This window comes from Narcine bancroftii, chromosome 6 (assembly GCF_036971445.1).
Source record: "Narcine bancroftii isolate sNarBan1 chromosome 6, sNarBan1.hap1, whole genome shotgun sequence".
Lineage (NCBI taxonomy): Eukaryota > Metazoa > Chordata > Chondrichthyes > Torpediniformes > Narcinidae > Narcine > Narcine bancroftii.
In genome coordinates, this window is record NC_091474.1 from 250900752 (window position 1) to 250916194 (window position 15443).

The 15443-nt window shown below is 43.5% G+C and overlaps 1 long non-coding RNA gene across 1 annotated transcript in view; it reads right to left on the minus strand.

The window, feature by feature from the left end:
- Nucleotides 1-722: 722 nt before the first annotated feature.
- LOC138737235 (uncharacterized) overlaps nucleotides 723-15443 on the minus strand; it is a 74424-nt gene continuing 59703 nt past the window's right edge. The window contains exon 4 of the long non-coding RNA XR_011340850.1: nucleotides 723-1147. This is a non-coding gene — a long non-coding RNA (uncharacterized lncRNA). The remainder of the gene's footprint in view (nucleotides 1148-15443) is intronic.

A 15443-nucleotide genomic window follows, 5' to 3' on the forward strand; every position in this document is an offset into this window, starting at 1 on the left:
CGACTCGTGTCTTTAATAGCCTGATATTTGTAGCATATTTTAGTCATTAAAAAATATGATTATAATAAGACTAATTTTGTAAGGTGGAAATCTGATTAAAATATCTAATTTTTGGGTTTTTTTTTTACATATTTGTGTCTTTGTGATTACTGAAACTAATACAAATTAACAGTTTAAAAACTGCATACATGAATAAATATTATTGCATTTAATATGCATTTCTTAAAATGTATATAAAATTTTTGTTACAAAATGTGTATGTAACAATAAAAATGTATGTGTGAATTTTGTTCTTTTCCTGCGACTCTCAAGCATCTGAGCTTTATCGTTTGTGGCTCTTAATTCAGCAAGTTTGGCCACCCCTGACATATAAAGTTAAAATAAGCAGTCTTTACATTGAGCCTTGTGGAGCACTTATTAGTCACCAGCACCCAACCAGAAAAGGTCCATCTTATCCCCACACTCAGCCTCCTGCCAGTCGGCTAATATTCACTCCATGCAGATATCTTTCCCATTATACCATGGGTTCGCATTTTGGCAGTACCTTGTTCAAGGCTTTCTGAATATCCAAGGAAGCAATTGAATTGTTTAAAAAATGTTTTTAAAAATATTTTTATTGAGTTTAACATAAATCCTACATACAAAATCATCTAACATAAACAACAGGTCATATATACATATCACAAATTAAACATATAATGTAAATCAAAAATATATCCATAATTGTTTATTTAACATTTCTTTAAGACATCAAATTCTATCAATATGGTAATGAACAGTTTATCCCTTTCTCATAATATATCCCAATATAGTTCTGAATAGAAAATAGGTAAGACTAAATTAAACAATCCCTATATATATATATCACAAATGGTGTATGTTTTCTAAGATATAATGATAAACTTTGTTTCACTTGCTAACCATGTAAGTGAATCTATACTTGAGTACAACAGGTGCCCAAGAAGAATTTGTAAGCTGCCTAAATGACTATGACCAGTGGCACTCACATCAACAGTGATGGTGTTTTGAAAAGCTGGTGTTGAAGTCTTATCTGAATGATGACATGGATCTGTTCCAATTCGCCTACCGAGGCAACAGGTCTACAGCAAAGAGCATCTCATTGACTCTGCACAAAGCCCTGGAACACCTAGACAGCAAAGAGGCATACATTAGGATGCTCTTTATTGACTTCAGTTTGATATTCAATACCATCATCCCCTCAAATTGATCACCTCCACGACCTGGGACTCAGATTACCAATTACCCTGCTGTGTAATTGCATCCAGATCTTCCCTCTCCAATCCAGTGAGAACATCTCCACAATCTCCATCAATACTGGAGCCCCACAGGGCTGTGTCCTTAGCCCCTGCCCTGCTCACTATACACCTATGACTCTGTGCCTGGGTATAATAACACCATTTGCAAATTCACTGTATTAAAAGTGAGATGAGTCAACACACAGGAGGGAGCTTGAAAACATGGCTGAATGGTGTACCAACAACAACCTCACACTCAATGTCATCAAAACCAAGGAGATGATGGCTTCAGGATGGGAAAACCAGAGGTGTACAATCCAGTGTCATTGGGGAATCAGACGTGGAGAGGGTGAGCAAGTTTAAGTTCATGGAAGTCATTATCTCTGAGGCTCTTTCCTGGAGCCAACACACTCATGGCATTGTGAAGAAAGAGTGTCGGTGCATCTATACTTCCTCAGGTGTTTCTGGAGGTTTGGAATGACATCAGGAACTCTGGCAAATTTCTACACACATGCTGACCTGCTGCATGATCTGGTATGGGGACACCAATACCCCAGAGCAGAAAGCCCTGCAAAAGGTGGTGGACATAGCCCAGGACATCCTAGGCAAAACCCTCCCCACCATTGAGAACATCTTTAGGATATGCTCTGTTCTCGTTGCTCCCATCAGGATTTCCACCACCAGGTTCAGGAACAGCTGCTACCCCTCCACCATCAGACTCCTCCACAACAAACTTAATCAAATGTTCATTTAAGGACTCTACTTTTGAACTTTATTGCATTTTTTTCTCTATTACACAGTTTATTTACATTTCTTTGTTTACAGGTGTATGTTTATTGGTCCAGTTTTGCACACCAAAACCTCACCTGCAGGAAAAAGAATCTCAGGGATGCCTATGATGTTATGTATATACTCTGACAATAAATCTGAACTTTGACTTTGAACATGTAGTGCAAAGTAAAGAGTGAAAAAAAATCAGTTGAAACTGAAAGGGTAAGAGGACCAAAGCCAGGACTTTCTGCAGGGCAAAGTATATTGACGGCATCATTTAAAATGTATGTATGATTCTTGGCATATAATTAATTCAAGCTTAAACACAATAAGCTAAGATGGAACATGAAAGTAAGGAGGATTAAAAGAAAGTGTGGGATGAGAAAGAGGGTGACTTGTGCTTGGAAACGAGGCATGATGAATTCCTAGATGAATGTTCTGCAGCAGACTTTATATTTTAAAAAAATATCCTGCCATATTCTCAGTCGAAGAGAAGGTAGTGGAGATAATATGGAGTGAAACAGCTTCCATAAGTAGATGAATATAGGGTCAGAGGACATTCCAAATGAAGGGAAAAATAATAGAGGAAAACTGCAATGAGTGGTAATGATATCTTCATCTTTCCTTCCTCCTATGAGAGTGTATCTTCCTCATTTCTCTACCTCTCCCTCTTATCACTTCCTACCTTACTTCTTCCCCCCCACCTGCTAACCAGTGCTCCTTCCCCTCCCCTCATCTTTCTATTCAGGCATCTGCCCATTTCTTGGTATTCTTGATGAAGGGTTTTACCCTACCATGTTGACTATCTATTTCAGTCCATGGACGGTGCCTGACCCACTAAGTTCCTTCAGCATTATGTATGTTCCTGCACTTAGATCTAATATGGAACTCACTGCCTTTATGGATCACGGAAATGGTTTTTTTAATTTGTTTACATCTTTATGCTGTATACAGTTTATATTTTTTTGCACTACCAATTAATGGTAATTCCGCTGTGCCTGCAGGAAAAAGGAATCTCAGGGTTGTCTGTATGTAATCTGAAATGTGGTTATTTGAGGTTTTGAAGAAATGAATAGGGTAAACCTTTGTGGAAAACAAAAGTAGATCAGTGGGATTGAATGGAATGCCAACACAATTTGGGACTGATTTGATAGACTAGATGACTGCCCCCTCAGCTTGTGCTTTCACCGTGACAGCGTTGCTGTTTGGAGATTTAAACGGTTGATGTTTTAGACATCACGTTGCTTGAATATGCACTTTTAGAATCATGATGTCTCCTAAAGAGAATGAAAAAAATCAGATAGTTCTTTCAAAGAGCCTGTGCAGGCATTATGGGGGGTGTCTCGATTTATTCTTCCTGAATTCAGCAGAAAGATTGTACTCATTGAACAAACAGTCTATTGAGTGAAAAATAATTCTCTGCACTGATATGGTTGAATCTTGAATGAAATCTCATTCACGTTTCATCCTTGAAATGAGATCTTTTAACATAATTGGCAGGAAATTGTATGATACCAGGTGATATGTACTGTCTATTCCTATTTGAAAAGAGGATGAGATTACATAACCCCACACTTCAACCATTCCAGTAAAGGTGATCGTCCTGAAGTGATTTCTGTTTCTCTTTCAATTTCAAGTTGTACCAAGAGATGATGAGGTTGTGAGCAGTCAAGAGTACAAGTAAAACAGTCACACCTCTCAGTGTCTTGACAAGGCAAAAACTGATGAATTTTGTGTATTAGTACATGACAATAAAGAAATCTTCAATCTACAAAATGGAGATTCACAGAAAGAAACCATGAGGTATGGAGGAGAAACACTATTATTTTACAATTTGGAGGTTCATTCAGGAGTCTGATAACAGCATGAAGAAAACTGTCCTTCAATCTAGTATCTTGTGCTCATCTTATTCCTGACAGGAGGAAAGTGATTACGGAGAGAATCTTTTAATCCAGGGTCTCCCAGTGGCCAGCCACTTTCATTCTACTTCCTGTTTCCATACCAACATTTCTGCCCATGACCTGGTTGTCCTGCCTGGTTGGGGACATGCAAATTAGAGGAACAGCATTCTGTCTTGCAGACTCCAACCACACAGCATCAAGATCTTCCTCCAATTTGCAGTAATCTCCCACCTTGATTTCTCAACCAGCTTTTCTCTTTGGCTTCATTCCTCCTTTCTTTCTCTACCTGTCTATCACTCACACCTTCCTTCCTATCGCTCCCCACCCCTTCCCTCCTATCAGAGTGAATCTTCCTCTGCCTCTTCCAATCATCTCCCAGCTTCATTTTTCCCCCATCTCACCTGTATTCATTTGTCAACCTGTGCTCTTCCCCTTCCCTCCATTCTTTTAAATAAGCATGTCACGGTTTCTTTGCTATTATAGATGAAGTATTACTGCCAAAAATGTCAACTTTCTTTTGCCTTTCATGGATGCCACCTGATATGTTGAGTTCCTTCAGCATTTTATGTGTTGCTGAGTCTTTTAACATGTTGGCTGATTTTTCAAAGCAGTAGGGAGTTATGGATGGAGTTCATCGAAGTTTGCTGGCCTGAACCACATTCACAACTCTCTGCAGTTTCTTGCTGTCTTGGGCGGAGCAGTTCCCATACACTTTTTAATCCCTGATTGCCAGCACCTGAAATACTTCGATTTGTATTGACACCCCCCTCTTCCAGAAATACCAGCTTTGAAGAAAGTCAGCTCCTCTATCCAACAGGATTTCAGTTTGCCTTTTTAACCTTGTTCAGCATCAATTTTTTTGATTGGTTTCTTGCTTCCTCCTCCCTTTCTTAATAATGTGAGATGTTTTACCTCTTGCTCTCCCAATTCTGTCAAAAGATCTGAACAAAATCTCCACTTCTGTCTCCATAGATGCCTCCTGATTTAATGAGTATTTTCAGGATCTCTTGCTTTCAACATTTGTGCAGTGATTGGTTTTGAACGACAGTATCTTCACACGTCAGAATGATGAAAAGAATGAACGTTGAAGTACGGTGATACATGATTTTAAATTGTTATATTTTAATTGTTAAATTGTTATATTTTATGTCTGGTTGGGAACTGTTACATCAGATGATAGAACAGTTGGTAGGTCGATATAATGTAGAGTGACACTGAACAAGAACAGGCAGTGGATAGGGCATAAATGCAGTTAGTTGGAATGGTTGAAATATGTTTATTGTGGCAAGTATTCAGAATAAGTTGATAAACCTGGAGTGTAGATCAGCACGTGGAATTACGATACTGTGGTCATTACAGAGACTTGACTCTTGCAAGGACAGCATTAACTGCTGGATGTTGTGGGGTTGAGATGTTTCAAAAGTAATAGGGAAGGACGTAAAAGATGGGGGAGTGACATTGCTCCTCTGGCATGGTACAACAGCTGCAGAAAGGTAAGATGTGGAGAGATCGTCTACTGAGTCAGTGTGGGTGGAAGTCAGAAAAAGGAAGGAAGGATTCACTCTATTGGAAGTATTCTGTAGGCCCCTGAATAGCTTCTGGGTCACTCAGGAGCAGGTGAATAGGCAGATTTTGGAAAGGTGCAAAAATAAGAGTTGTTGTCATGGAAGACTTCAACTTCCATAATATTGATCAGCCTTTGTGTCAAAGCTTCAGATTTTTGAGGTGCGTCCGAGGAATATTCCTGACACAGTATGTGGCAAGCTAATTGGAAGAGAGTCTGGATTTTTTATTAGTGGATCTACACTGGACATTGAGTTTGGGTCAGGTGACAGACCTCTCAGTGGATGAGCATTTCGGAGATAGTGACCACCACTCTGACCTTCAGCATAGCTATGAACAGTGATAGTAGACAAAATGACTAAGTGTTTAATTGGGGAGGGGCTAATTACAAAGGTGTCAGGAAGGAATGAAGGTGAGTAAGAGAGTGGTAGCCGTGTGGAACGAGCTTCCGGGAGAAATAGTGGCGGCGGAGTCAATTGTATTATTTAAGAAAAGGTTGGACAGGTATATGGATGAGAAGAAGATGGAGGGTTATGGGCATTGTGCAGGGAGGTGGGACTAGAAAGGGGTGTTTGGTTCGGTGCGGACTAGAAGGGCCTAATGGCCTGTTTCCGTGCTGTGATTGTTATGTTATGTTAAATTGGGAATGGATGCTCCAAGGGATGTGTATGGAAGAAATATAGAGAATATTTAAGACACCACTTGCATTGGATTCTGGATAGGTTTGTCCCACTGATATAAGGAACAAATGATCGATACAGGAGCCACAGGTGACGAGAGATGGGACAGTGAAAAAGAGGAAGAAGGAAATAGACTTAAAATTTAGGAAGCAAAAATCAGGAAAGACTCCTGGGAATGATAGAGTAGGAGGCAGGAACGAACTTAAGAATAGATTTAACCAAGCTAGAAGTGTACGTGAAAAGGTCTTGGCAAGCACCAACTCAGGATGGAGACATTTATTCACTAGCTGATGAACAATATTTATATAATAGTATTTTCCTTGTAATTTGTAACATGGAGTTCTATTACACAATGCAGGCCATTCAGCCCAACTCAGTCATGGCAACCAAGTTGTCTACCTGAACAAGATCATCTACTGGCATTTGGCCCATATCCGTCTAAATCTTTCCAACCCATGTACCTGTCCAAATTTCTTTTAAACTTCATAATTAGATCTGCCTCCACCACTTCCTTTGGCAGCTCATTCTAACTACCCATCACCTGTGTAAAAATGTTTGCCCTCCCTGAAGAGCCACTGGCAATCAGGATGGATTACATTTTTTATGGGTAAGCGCTGTGACTGTTCAAAGGTAGACAAATTCTGTTCTTTGTTCTAGATCTTGTGATGACGCAGCAGTTGAAGCCTTCAACGTTATCCAAATTGTGAGCAGCAAAAACACACATTGAAAATGAACCTTAATGGAAAATTAGAGTAACCAAGAGAGCACTTCACCCAGAACTATTGTCACGTTTTGTTGTCATATTTCCCATCTATGTGACCCTAATCCTTCTGAAGATCTTGAACCCATCCTGTCTATATGAGCCTCTGCTGTTAAAAGAAGAATCTGCATCAATGGATGCTGTGTTCATTATCCACAAGGTAAGGCAAAAATCCAGATGTTGCTTTGTGTCTGTGTCAAATTGAGAAGTACAATCCACTAGTACAGTATATTGCTTGTGACTTCCTTGTTAAGGAGAGAAATGAAGACCAATAGCACTTTCCCCTCACTTTTATGTACTGTACATGCTGGCGTGTAGGATAAATCTGTTTTGGATGATCCCAGAATTTCCACCTAAAATACAAGTTTTGAGCGATACTCTTTGTATACGATAACCAAATCTGGCATTTACCACAGACCAGTGGATGCTGTAAAAAGCAATCACACTACCTTCATACCAAATTACCCTGTAAAGGTTTAAAATTTATTAGCATATTTTAAAATGAAATATCATCAGTTCCTGTAACAGGCCGTTTAATGTGTGTACAGAGCCAATGGCAGTTGGACTAGGAAGATGGACCGGACGGGAGCACTGAGACTTCATTGATAACTAATAGGACGTGCAAGATTGTGTCAAAGCCAGCGGGAAGATGGCAGCGATATTGAGACTTCACTAGCAAGATTCGGATTTTAGACCTGGCATATAAGACGATCCATAATAAGGTGACATTTTTAAGTTTCAAGGATCGTCCTATATGCTGGCATATATAGTAAACAAATAAAGCTCACTCTCTTTGTGGCAGAAAAAGCAAGAGAGGCAAAGTTAATTTTAATATTACAATATGTGTAAGGGAACCTTGTACAAGTTGAAATAGATTAATTCTGCATTCCTTGCTGCCTCAAATCCTAGAACCCAAGATGGTTTTTATGTTTTCTGAGACTTGAGGGTCAAAGTCTTTGGCTGAATGTTGCAATTCATTTGTAAATGTGAGGGAAAGAAGGATGAGTTATTCTGTCCTCTCATTATATTAACTGCCCCTGCATCATGTGTCCCAACTCATGACAGAACAGGCTTACTAAGGCTCAGATATTACTTATTGTCATGTCATAAAACAGACATGTAATATTACATTAAATTGTCTTTAATCTGTCACAAGATTCGAGATTAGCATTGCCTGGTTGGACATGGTTCTCTGACATTTCAGAACCACAGCCTTCAGCAATGAAATGTGGAATGAATTTGAAACGATGACAGTCAAAAGTATAACAGACACCCTGATTCTGAATACACCATTCACAGTAGGACCCTCTTTTATTTGTAAATTATTATTGTAACTTGTTTTTCACATTTTGGTGATTGTGAGTTAGTTTAAGTTGACTAAAATTTATCTTAAAAGCTTGGTAAACAGTGGATGGGTTGAAACCAGTTTTCGGCTTGAACACGACCTGAGGATAAAAGGTGATCTTGTTGCATCAAAATGCTCAGAGAGGGGTTGATAGGATAAATACCACTCAATTTGTTTGTGTGAATCTAGAACTCAGCTGCTTAAGATAGATACAAAGAGATTTATTTTTTAATCCAGATCCACATCTGGAATTCTAAATCAAGAGGGTAATTAAATGTTTCTTAACTTAATAGGAGACTATTCAGCCCCTTGAGCCCACGTCTACTCATTGCATGCTCACCAGCCCTTATTTTCTCATCTATTTTACCAGTAATCTATACCTTCACATGCCCATCAACTCCTGGTTCTATTGCCACCCATCCATGTTCAGGCCAGTTTACAACAGCCAATCAAACTATCTTTGCATGGAGGAAGGGAGGAGAAAGCCACATGAACACAGTGAAAATTCCACACAGCCAGTACCCTGGGTCAGGAAGGAACCCAGATCTCTCACACTTCTATGGGTATACTGTGCAGAGCATTCAATGCTCAGGACAAGAAAAAAACTCCAGAAGTTTGTAAACTTGCCCTGTTACATCTCAGGCACCAGTTTTCACTCCATCAACATCTACAAGAGTCAGTGTCTTAAGAAAGCAGCCTCTATCCTCAAAGACCCCCACCACCGTGTCCTCTTCACTCTGCTATCATCGGGAAAAAGACAAAGCCTGAAGACAAGCACGCAGCGACACAAGGTTAGCTTCTTCCCCTCTGCCATCAGATCTTTGAATGATCAATGAACCATCGACACTACTTTGCTTTTCCATTTTCTTTATCTTGCACTATATTTATGTGGTTTATACAAATGTTTGCTCTGTGATTGCTGCTGCTAAACAACATTTTGGGACATGTCCATGATGATTATGATTTTTGAAAGCTGTGAGGTAGTAGCAGTAACAAGTGCCCCCTTTGCTCAGTTGTTGACCACGTTTGAGGCTGAAATCAAAAGGTTTGAATGGATAGAAGATCTTAATAAACAGGCTCTGGGGAGTTTATGGCCTAATCTTCTGAATTTATATTCTCATATTTTTGCAGGTTGATTGAAAGAAGGATGGGATTGGCAACTCAGCGTTCTGCGATGTAGAATCTTCATATGCTACTGAAGTGGATGTCAGAGAGAAAATGGCATTTCAATATTAATGGCACGATTCTTAACAGTGTGGAGGAACAGAGGGATATTGTGGTCCAAATTCAGAGATCTCTCAAGGTTGCTGCACAGGTTGATCTGGGAGTTAAGGCTTATGGTTGGCTGGCCTTCATTAGTCAGTGGATTGAGTTCAAGAGTCATGAGTAATGTTGCAGCTCTATAAAACTCTGATTGGAGCTCATGGAAAAATTTGCAAGTCTTAGAGAGGGTGCAGAGAGCTTTACCAGGATGTTGCCCGGAATGGAGAATGTGTCTAATGATGCAAGATTAACAGCTAGGGCTTTTTTCTTTGGAATGAAGAAGGATAAGAGGTCTACAAGATTATGAGAGGCATAGGTAGTGTTGCAGACAGCACCTTTTACCCAGTGCAACAGTAGCAAATACCAGACAACATCTGTTTAAGGTGTAGGGAGGAAAGTTTAGGAGAGATGTCAGGGGGTATGTGTGTTTTTAAACACAAAAAAGTAATGGGTGCCTAGAATGCATTGCCAGGGGTGATGGTTATGGCTGGAATAACAGGGACATTTAAAAGATTCTTGGACAGGTACATGAATACAAGAAAAATAGTGTTTTAGGTGTAAGGTAGGGAAGGTTTCTAGGTTCTTTAAAAGTAGATCATTGCAGGTCAGAATAAAATTAAAGAGACATAGACAGAATCCAGGCACACACTAATCATCAACTACAAATTAATACTAATCAGATGTTATTATCCCCACCTTCTCATCAATCCCTCCAGATTCTATCACTCCCTGTAGTCAGTTTAGAGCAGCCAATTTGCCTGTCAATCCGCATGATTTTGAAATGTTGGAGGAAACCAGAGCACCAGGAGCAAAACCCATGCAGTCACAGGCAGAACCTGGGTGTCTGCCACAGTGAGGCAGCTGTACAGCTAGCTTCTCAATAGAAGTAAGTGCAAGCTCTTCATGTCATGGAACAACTATTTGCCTGCTGAGGAGTGAACAGTTCCCTCCAAAGGCAGGAGGCTGATGTGAATGAATCTCATTTGCTTGTAATGTTGAAATGCAAGAAACCAGAATTTGACATTATCATGATTAATCTTGTTATTCTGCCTTTAGCATGTTTTATGTAAAGTTTTAAATCTAAATGGTGCCACAGATTTGTAATATTTTGCCATGCCTGGATAACACGTGACTTAAATCTGGGTACACATAACTATAAACTAAACTCTAACTCAATAGCTAAAGGCATGTTGCCAGGAAGGCTGCTATTGTCCTGATGTTTAAAATGAATATATGCAGAACAAATGAGCATTGAGAGGAGCATAATTAATAAAAGGTGTTCAGAATCTAATTGTCGACAGTGTCTAAGAAGTGAATATTTTGAAGATGGAAGGTTAAAAAGGTGACAACATGCAGAAGGATGCAGCAAGACATAACTATGTGGATAACAGTAACAAATATTAGTGCCCAAGTTGGCAGAGGGTGCTTGTGAGAAGGCATGTTTGAGCCTACATAAAGGTATCAAAGGATTGGTTAGATGGGCAGAGAAATGAACAATGGCAAAACTCGACAAGGGAATGAAAAATAGTAGGATTCCAAGGGAAACAAAAGATCTTTGGAGCCCATGTGTATAAATCTCTGACACAAGAAGGTGATTAAAAAACATTATTCATCAAAGCTTATCTTAGAACAAGAGCAACGAGGTAGGTATGTTACATAAAATACTGCTGAGACTTCACTTGAGTACAGTTCTGGTCACCACACTTCAGGATGGAGTTGGCAGTACCAGAGGATTTTCGAACAATTTGTTAGTGGTGGGAAATTATCCCTTGGCTGAAGTTTTATACTTTTGAATAAAGAGGAGGCATGGCAGTTGGTGTAAATTTACTAGAGAGGATACTATTAGCACATGGAATTACAGCACTGAGCCTAACAAGTGGTGGGAATGTTACTTAAAGGGGTTCTGAGAGACAGGATCTATCTAAATATGAATAGACAGAATGACCTGGTTCTTTGGAAATCATGTCTCTTGAATTAATGAAATTTTTAAGTACTGAACAAGATGGATGAGGGGAAGCCCGTAGATATTAGCTACATGAACTTCAGCAAAGCTTTTGTCAAGGTCTATGGTCTCAAATGGTAGACTGGGCCGAAAGGTTAGATTGTGGCGGTGCACATCGTTCACATACGGTGCAGGTGAACCGGCTCTGTATGTGACGGCCGCAGAAGTGGAGCAGCCACGTTAAGATGGCTCTGTTGGGTTTGGGGATTCCTCATGGTCTCAGCCATCATTCAGGCCCTTTCGGCTGCGTCACGACGTCACAGCCGACGTGGTGACGTGGCACGAGCTCGCCCTTAAAGAGCAACGCACGAGCTTTCAAATAAACAGTTGAAACTGAAACTCACCTCAGCGTGTGGTTCTTTCCGACTGCTCCTTGTAGCTACCGCTACAATTGGTGACCCCGATGAACGCAAACGATTCTGGACTCTACATCATGGACACTGAAGGAGTGAATGCAGTTGCCATGAAGCTGCCGCCCTTCTGGACACTTCACCTGTGCACATGGTTCGGACAAGCAGAAGCAGTTTCACCTCCGGCAGATCAGCTCTGACTCGATGATGTTCTACCACGTAGTCAATGCCCTCGACCAGGAGACTGCTGCCAGAGTGGACCACCTAATATACGACACACACCCCCCCCCCCCCCCCCCCCCAGCACATTCGGCCAGTCCAGCTGCCAGCGCGATCCCAGGCTTATGCACCTGGATTACCTGGGAGACAGGGTGACGTCCGCCCTCACGGATGAGATGCTAACCCTGGCAGAAGGCCACAGGCTGTGCCTCATGTTTGAGCAGGCCTTTCTTGAACAATTGCTGGATGACATCCAACTACTGCTGGCAGATGAAGACTTCTCGGACCCCCGCAAGGTCACAGCCTGAGTGAATGTCCTGTGGCACACGAAGTGTGAAAATTAAGTGGCCATAAGTCAGGTGATGCACCCCAGCCAGCCACAACCGTGCCCAAGCAGAAAGACGGAGGCTCCAAACAATGCCTGGTGACAGACAAGGCGAGCGGCCGGCGGTTCCTGGTCGACACGGGCACCAAACTCAGCGTCATCCCACCAACCGCACTGGGGACCCGGCAGCGGGGCCCAATGCTACAGGCAGACAATGGCACCAACATTTAGACTTTCAACACACGTAGCATGCACATTCAGCTGGGAAGCGACAAGTTCCATTAGAGATTCACCCTAGCCGCAATGGGCACAGCATTCCTTGGCGCTGACTTCCTCCGACCTCACAGTCTGCTGGTAGACCTCAAAGGCAAGCGCTTGGTACACACCTGGAACTTCCAGACAGTCCACCTCGAGGCCACCGCCGCCCACGGACCAGGCATAACAGCAATCAATGCCCCCAACGACGAGTATGGCCGCATACTCAATGAATTTCCAGCGAAACTCTGATTGCCGTTCACATCCACCATGCCACAATACGGGGTGCTGCATCAAATTCCGACCCAAGGCCCTCCGCTCCATGCCAAGGCCAGAAGGCTGCCCCCAGACAGGCTGCAGTTGGCCAAGGAAGAATTCTCCCGCATGCAGGAGTTGGGGATACTGTCATCCAACAGCCCATGGGCATCTCCCCTGCACATGGTCCCCAAATCCTCAGGCAGTTGGCGACCTTGCGGAGACTACCGCCGCCTGAATGATGCAACCATGCTTGACCACTATCCTATTCCCCACATTCAAGATTTCACAGCCACAGCAAGGGTGTTTTCGAAGGTCGACCTAGTGTGGGGCTACCACCAAATCCCGACGACATTAGTAAGACAGCCATCATTACCCCTCGGACTCTTTGAATTCCTGCGCATGCCCTTTGGCCTCAAGAATGCGGTGTAAACTTTTCAGCGCCCAATGGACGTAGTGGGCAAGGACATGGACTTTGTGTTCATTTAACCTCGACAACATCATCATCAGCAGAGACCACGATGAGAACAAGGCCCACCTTCGCAGGCTGTTTGCCCACCTGGCAGAGTTCGGGCTCACTGATAACGAGGTGAAATGCCAGTTTGACAAGAACTCCATCACGGCAGATGGAGCAGCCCATCAGCAGAGAAGGTGGCAGCCATATGCCAGTTCGCCCGCCCTGACAGCCTCAAAGGCCTCTAGGAATTCACTGGGATGGTTATCTTTTACAACCGCTTCATCCCAGGGGCAGCCATGATTGCCACCAAGAAAAAGACTCTGGCATGGACGGAGGAGGCCAAGCCAGCCTTCACTGCTACCAAAGATGCCCTGACGAATGCCACCTTACTAGTCCACCCACAGTCTGACGTGCACACCGCGGTCTCCGTAGATGAATCAGCCACAGCCATCGGAGGGATCCTGGAACAGTTGGTGCAAGGTCAGTGGAGACCCCTGGCATTCTTCATCTGCCACCTGCGATCCCCGAGCTCAAGTATACTGCGTTCGTCAGGGAGCTCCTGGTCCTCTAGCCATCAGGCACTTCTGGTACTTTCTGGAGGGTAGGCTATTTACGGTCTTCATGGACCACAAACCCCTAACCAAGGCCCTCGCCATGGCCAAGGACCCCTGGTCGGCACGCCAAAAATCCCACATGCCCTACATCTCGGAATTCACCATGGACATCCTGCACCTCATCAAAGACAATATTATGGCCGACGCTCTCTTGCATCTCACCATCCAGACCCTAGCCCCAGCCTGGACTACTTTCAGATGGCGCAGGCTCAAAAAGGGGATGAGGAGATGCAGGTATTCTGCACAGCCATCACTGCCCTTCGTTTCCAGGACCACAAGCTGACGGACAGCCCTGAAACACTCTTGTGTGATATCTCCATGGGCACGCCGCAACCGGTAGTGCCGCAACAATGGAGACCTCAGACCTTCAAAATGGTCCATGATCTTGCGCACCTGACCATCAAAGTCACGGTTTGCATGGTAGTGGAAAAGTTTGTGTGGCACGGCCTGAGGAAGCAAGTCACCCAGATGGTGCACAACTGCACCCAATGCCATGTTGCTAAGGTCCACCGCCATGTCAAGACCCCGGTTCAGTACTTTGACCCCTCAACAAAACATTTCAAGCACCTCCATGTTGACATCGTGGGCCCGCTGCTGGTCTCCAGGGACACCCGCTACCTCCTCACGGTAGTCAACTGCACAACATGGTGGCCAGGAGCCATTCTCCTTAGGGACACCTCGACTGACTCCTGAGCCAGGGCCCTTCTAACCAATTGGATTGTGAGGTTTGGAGTACCCACACATATGACCAGCGACAGAGATGCACAGTTCACATCTGTGCTTTGGACACAACTCGCAAACCTGCTGTGCATCAAGCTGCATCACACCAGTGCCTACCATCCTCAGGCCAACTGACTCGTGGAACACTCCCACCGCCACTTAAAATTGGCCCTCGTGGCTCAGCTCGACGGCCCCAACTGTGCGGACAATCTCCTCTGGATCCTGCTGACTTAGAACAGCACCCAAGGAGAACTTGCAGGCATCCTCTGCGGAACTGGTCTACGGTACGCCTCTGTCCCTACACGGTGGGTTCTTCTCCCTGACTCCGGACTCGAGCACCAGAAAGGAAGCACTGTTACAGGACTTGCGAAACAAATTGGCTGCATTTGCAACCCCCCCCACCCCCACCACAGCAATCGGCCAGCATGCATCCCCAAAGTCTTAGCCACAGCAGACTTTGGCGCAACCCACACCCAGCCCCCTCCAACGGCCCATTCTGGCAAGACTTTCACTCTGGACGCTGGGACCAAAGAGGAGTTGTTCATGGCAGACAGACTAAAAGTGGCCAACCTGGACCCCAGCCAACCAGTCGTGACCACGCAGCCAAAGAAACGGGGACTGCCGACCAAAGCAACGGGACACTGAAGCTGGTTTGGGGGGGAGAGTTGTGTGGCGATGCACATCGCGACGCAAGTGAACCGACTCCG